Source organism: Condylura cristata, unplaced genomic scaffold (genome assembly GCF_000260355.1).
Source record: "Condylura cristata isolate star-nosed mole 26May11 unplaced genomic scaffold, ConCri1.0 scaffold00020, whole genome shotgun sequence".
Classification (NCBI taxonomy): Eukaryota; Metazoa; Chordata; class Mammalia; order Eulipotyphla; family Talpidae; genus Condylura; species Condylura cristata.
The window spans coordinates 24,839,859-24,845,619 of record NW_004567121.1 but is presented as its reverse complement, the minus strand read 5'-3'; the positions used below and the strand labels follow the sequence as shown (position 1 = coordinate 24,845,619).

The 5,761-nt window shown below is 46.9% G+C and overlaps 1 protein-coding gene across 1 annotated transcript in view; it reads left to right on the top strand.

Moving 5' to 3' along the window:
* The first annotated feature begins 5,395 nt into the window (after positions 1 to 5,395).
* YPEL5 (yippee-like 5 (Drosophila)) overlaps positions 5,396 to 5,761 on the top strand; it is an 11,086-nt gene continuing 10,720 nt past the window's right edge. The window contains exon 1 of the mRNA XM_004686324.2: positions 5,396 to 5,614. The gene's annotated coding sequence lies outside the window, so the exon portion shown is untranslated. The remainder of the gene's footprint in view (positions 5,615 to 5,761) is intronic.

Here is a 5,761-nt window from a genome sequence, read left to right as displayed (position 1 = left end):
GCATTTATGGCTCTGGGGCATCAGGGGGTGACTTCACATAGCAGGAAAAAATGGAGTTTATCTCATCCTGTTTTGAGAGTAAAAATCAAACTTTTAGAGAGCTTCACTGATAAACCTACAGCTGGATGAAACTCCCCAAACTACATTCTTCTATGTCCCAAAAGGGGGGTGGAGAGGGATCGGTGAATGCTTCTACATCAGGAAAGAAAGCAGGAAGTTAGTAAATGATCTTTTTTTTTCTTGAGAGGGTAGGGCTAAAAACCTAGACAAGGACAGAAGCTTCTCCTAGCCTTCAAGGCCCTCACTGTTCAGTTCAAACTAATCTGCACTCTTTAAGTGAAGATGAAAGACCCAGGGCTCCCATGGCCTCCACTAACCTTCAGTTCCCATAGCAATGTGACAAGAGACCTACCCTTGGCTTCTTGAGAGAAGTCTATCTGAAGCTTTTGGGGAGACTGACCCCACAATGGGAGGCAGCATTCACAGGTTCCAGGGATTAAGATGTAGACAGTGGGTGGGGGGAGGGGGCATTACTCTGCCTGTTACAGATGACCACCACACTGTTAAAGCCAAGAAAATGAAAGTTTGAAAATCCCAATACTACATAGAATCTGCAGTCTAAAGAGATTTGCTTGAATTTAATAAACAATGACCCATGAGATAATTCTTAATAAAGAAGCAGGGGCGCAACTCTGAATGATTGATTGATATCTTTATGTTAGCTACTCATTTGTGATTATAGTTTTATATATATGTTACATATATAGTTCTCCCTTAAGGAGCTATTCTGTTTAGATTACCCAGAGTTCTCATAATTACAGGTTAAAGTAAAGAATATGATGCATCCCCACTCAACTACAGCAGCTCTGATCCATGAAGCATTTAGAATCCAAATTCCTATCAGTCCCTGGGATGAGTCAGTCCTGACCCTTGTTGAGGTCGCCTCCACCTTTCAGGAGGGGAGGAAACAAATGTAATGTTAATGGAGTACAAGGGAAAGACAGAGAAGATATTATAAGAGATCACAAGGGTCTAAACTAGGGTGCTGGACATGACGGTAGGGCAGTTTTATGTAGGCTCAAACAAGAAATACTTGGTATGGTTGAAGGAATTGGGGGGATTGTGGTCCATTAACAAGCATGAAAAGGGAGTGACGAACCTATATTTAAGGAAGCATGTGTTGGTTTTCCCTGCTGTTGAGAGAAGATGTAGATTCTGTGGAGGAAAGATTGAGTTTTGAGACGCAGAATGTGTTCTTTCTCTACGTGTAGGTGAGTCCATCAGGCTTGGGAAAGAAGAGGTTGTCTTTCATCCAATACTGGAGAAAGTGCCAGTAAATGAAGTAAGAAAAATATTGAGATAGAGACATTTTGAGGTGGCTCTTTTCCAACAGTCTTAATATGATTCAAAATCATGAGGCATGATTGTCTGCAGAGAGCAAGACAGGTGGGTGGAGGCCCAAGTGCTTCAGTGCTTGTAGAGCCAGGTGATTTATTAGGCTGTGGAAAGTGTGAGGAGGAAATGGGACTGAGGATAGATAGTGTAAGAAGCACCCACTTGAAAGGTGGCCTTGCCTCTAAAGGAGCAGCACCAGTCTGAGAGTCCTTCAAAATAAGAGAAGCAAAATCAGGACAGGAAAAGACCATGAAGCATCAACAGAAGTGTATCCTAAGAATCTCACTGTGGCTTATAGTCATTATGTTGCATTACCCTTTGGGGGTCCTATCAGACAGAAAGTACTCAACTACTCCAGGGGGGCAGGGAGGTTATTTCTTTGCTTTCAGTAACAGAGACTTTATATTTTCTCTAAAGACTTGAATGGATCCTTCTCTCCCAAAAATAGTCAGTAAGCTAATTTTGAAAAAGAAATGCCATTTAGCATGCTGTATTGTGGTTTAAAAGTACTAATGTGTTCTGGGAAAGGAAAGTAATTTTGGATCTTATGTTTTAAAAAACTATTTGAATGGTGCAAAGTATGGATATTTTGTTTCTTTAGGGAGGACATGTGGGAAGGGTTTGAGGGTTTGAGGGTTTGAGATGGGAGAAAGCTCTTGCAGAGCCATCGATGTCTAAATTTTTTTTTTAAGATTTTATTTATTTGTGCATACAGAACTGGGGTACAGGCCAGAGACTCAGGGGCGGCGAGAGGCTTCACCAGAGACAGAGTGGGGAGCAGAACAGGCAGATCGACGAAGTACACTGCTGAGGGGAGCAGCGGGCGGGTCAGGAGAGGTCTGCCGCGCCATGTGGTCACCTCCGGGGTAGGCGGGAATCGAACTCATGCGGAAGTGGTTTCAGATTCTTAATGCTGTGCTTTAACCCGCTGCACCACCAGGGAGGGCCAATGTCTAAAATTTTTAAAGAGAATTTGAGTAGTTAAAAAAAAAGAAAACCCACCAAGGTATGTTGGTGTGTATCAAATGTGTATGTATCATGTACAAATGGTGTGTATCAAAAGTGATTTTATGCAACTCAAATAACATCAGAGTTAGCACTTGTTAGTGATTACGAGGGGAACAGGGCCCTCCCTGGTGGTGCCATGGATTAAAGTCCGCAGCTACTGCAGCCTGAGTTCCATCCCGGCCAGGGAGGTGACCTTCAGGGTGCAGAAGACCTCTCTGACCTGCTGCTGCTCCCCTCAGCAGTGTATTTGCAGTCATCTGCCTCTTCTGCTTCCCACTTTGTCTCTGGTTAGTCCTCTCACCAATGTATTTCTGGCCTGTACCCCAGTTCTTGTATGCATAAACAAACAATAAATCTTTAAAAAAGAGAAAGAGAGGAATATCAAGGAACAAATTCAAGCCGGAGGGTGACACTCATAGTAAACTTAATGGTAAAAAGTAGAGCTTTGGAGTCTCCATCTCTGACTCCCACCTAGAATGGGGACTCCTGGCAACTAACAGTAGAGGAGAGCCAGGCTGGGGGCAGGAGGGCTCTCAGACCGCTATGGCTTTCACCTGCACCCTGGTTTCCTCAGCTAACACTGTCTACTGTAGGACAGCATGCTGCCACGTGCCAGTCTCTTCTCTCACTTAGCTCTTCCACTGTTCCTTCCCTATGTAATCAAATCCTTTTAAGTTTTTTCATTTCTGTGTGTCCAACCTTTTAAGTTTTTTCATTTCTGTGTGTCCAAACCTGGTCACTACCATTACCTAGGTTTGCCCTTTACCATGATGAATAGTGCTTTTTTCTAAGAAACACACACTTAGTTTAATGTTGGAAATGGTTTACTGTAATATAAAACATTAAGAAGTTTAACAAGGGGGGGGCACAGTTTACCTCAACAGGCACTATAAAGATGTTTGATAACATTGTATATCATTATTAAAAAAGAAACTACAAACTAGCAATAACTTCTATGGATTGGTGATAATATTCACACATGAACTTATAGATGTATAAGGATGTTTATGCAGATATTCGTGGCAAAATGATTGGAAAGAACTGTGCAAAATTATAATCATTTGTGGACTGTGGAACCAAACTCAAAGGGTTCATCCTCTTGGTGAGTATCTCAGTTGAATAAGACAAGGCCAAGATGGACTGCACAAACAATTATTTCCTTATAACAAGGAGACAGTAAAAAATCATTTCCAAAGAAAGTGCTTCTCTGAGGAGACAGGTAAAGTTACATAATATTAGTTAATGTGGGAGTGTTAGCATGTGACCCTAGGGCATCCAGGACCCCAAACTATTATGTGTGTATGCTGTAAAAGGGATCCTGTCATCTGCTGTACCAAGACAAAGGAAGCAGACTCTTCGTGTGATCGTTGACAGAATTAGTGTGTATAGAGAAAAAAGAATATTCCTCAGAGTGTAAATGACCAGCCAAACAGACATGGCCCAAAGTGGGGCCAGAGAGATTCAAAAGCTTGTCACCAGAATAAGATACCTTCTGGCAGGAAAGAGCAAGAAAGTGGTGAGGCGGGTCTGGGTCAAAGGAGCAAAATCAAAGTCCAAGTCAGGGTAGCAGCAGCCATGAACTCTGCCCAAAACAGCCTCCCCTCTGTCTCTCAAACACAGCTCTTTCAAGAGCCCCTACTTGACTGTCCTCCACACATCTCCAAGTCCCTCTGAATCCCTGGGTTTGGAGAAGCAAGAGTCAGGACCCACCTGCTTCTGTTATACAGCTTCAGCTGACCACTCAGCTTCCTCCCAGTAGTTCCCCAGCTCAGGAAGTCTGGGTCATAGCACCCTGAGGCCTGTAGAGTGGTGTGGGGGAAAGGGTACCTCCCTACCCCAGAAGTGTCTCACAGTAACGGGACATTGCCTCTAGGGATGACTTTGCTGGTGTTCTTTTCTTCCTGTGCACACATCTCTGGTGTCACCTTATATTCTAATCTCCTTTATTCACAGGGACACCTTTTAGGTTGTTTTAGAACCTACCCTGAAGACCTCATTTGCAGTCACCTCTTGGAAACACCCTATGTCAAATCCATTCTGAAGGATGGACATCAACATAGGAATTAGGACTTCTAGACAGAGCTTGGGGGCGTGGGAGGGGACTCACAATCCCACCGTAATACAATGTGCAATGGTGTAATTTATAAGAAACATACTTTAGTCACGTGTTAGGCAATAAATATGTATGCTGTACCCTAAGAGCCAGTCCAAGATCATTCATGGGGTTATCTGGGACTTTCGAAGGTACTGTCATGGAAGCCTTCCATCTTAAGCATTGAGGTGGTTTAGGGCACATCTGCTCTTCCCAGTACACAGCTCTCAGACTGTAGCTGAAAACCTGCGTCTAGCAGGCAGACTTGCTTCACTTTTTCATCATCACGTCCGTTACCAAGAGAAAACTCGGGGTGCTGCCAGTCAAGTGGGGCACACTTGGAACACTTCTTTCTTCAGTTGGTCCTAAATGCTTAGAATCAGTTTTTGGGGTGAACAGAAGGCAGCCCTCTATGAGAATGGCAAGAGGGAGACGCCTCCAAGAAAGTAATTACGAGGCACACTTGAGCTACCGAGGCCCCCGCTGCTGTCAGCTGGCATTTTCCTGTGTTATCACTGGGCCCCAGGCAGCTAGGCCTCCGCCACACCTGGCGACGCCGATGACGCGCTGGCCCCACAGCTGCCTCGGGCGACAGGCTGCTCCGGCTCCTTTAAGAAGCTGACTCACGTGGATGCTGTGTTGTGTGCGCTCAGCTGGGGAGGGGGTGGGTCCTACAGCTCTCCGCATTGGGTGGCTCAGCACCGACCGCAGAGTTTGCTTCTTTGATTGGCTGTAAGAATCCGAGACGATGGGTCAGGGGCGGGGCGAGTTGCGGGGAGCTAGCCCAGGGTCTGCGGCTTCTGGGAGCGGTGGGCCGGGACGCGAAAGGGAAGAGGAGTGGGGGAGGGTGAGCCAGAGGAGGGGCGGGGCCCAGCGGAAGGGGCAGGGTGCAGGAGAAGGGGGCGGAGTCTAGAAATGAAGGGCGTTCTGGGCCAACCCGGAGAACCGACTCTTCGCGGGGCGGAGCTATGCTGGTTGATTGACACTGAGGCCCAACCAGGGAGAGGCGGGGCCAAGGCCGGGGCCTGACTAAACCTGGAGCTTCGGGTGGCTGAGGGGCTTCATCCCAGCCGAGGAGCGAAGAGCCGCTGGCGGCCGCGGATCTCACGGCGGCTCCGAGTGAGTGCGACGGGCGGGTGTTGGGCTCAGAGCCCGTGGGGAGCCGCAGAGCCCCTCCGGGTCGGCTTCTCCGAAACACTCGGGTATCGGCCCGGGGCGGGGGGCCGAGGCAGGAAGTGCCTCTTCCTCGCCTCGCTCCCCGCGGGG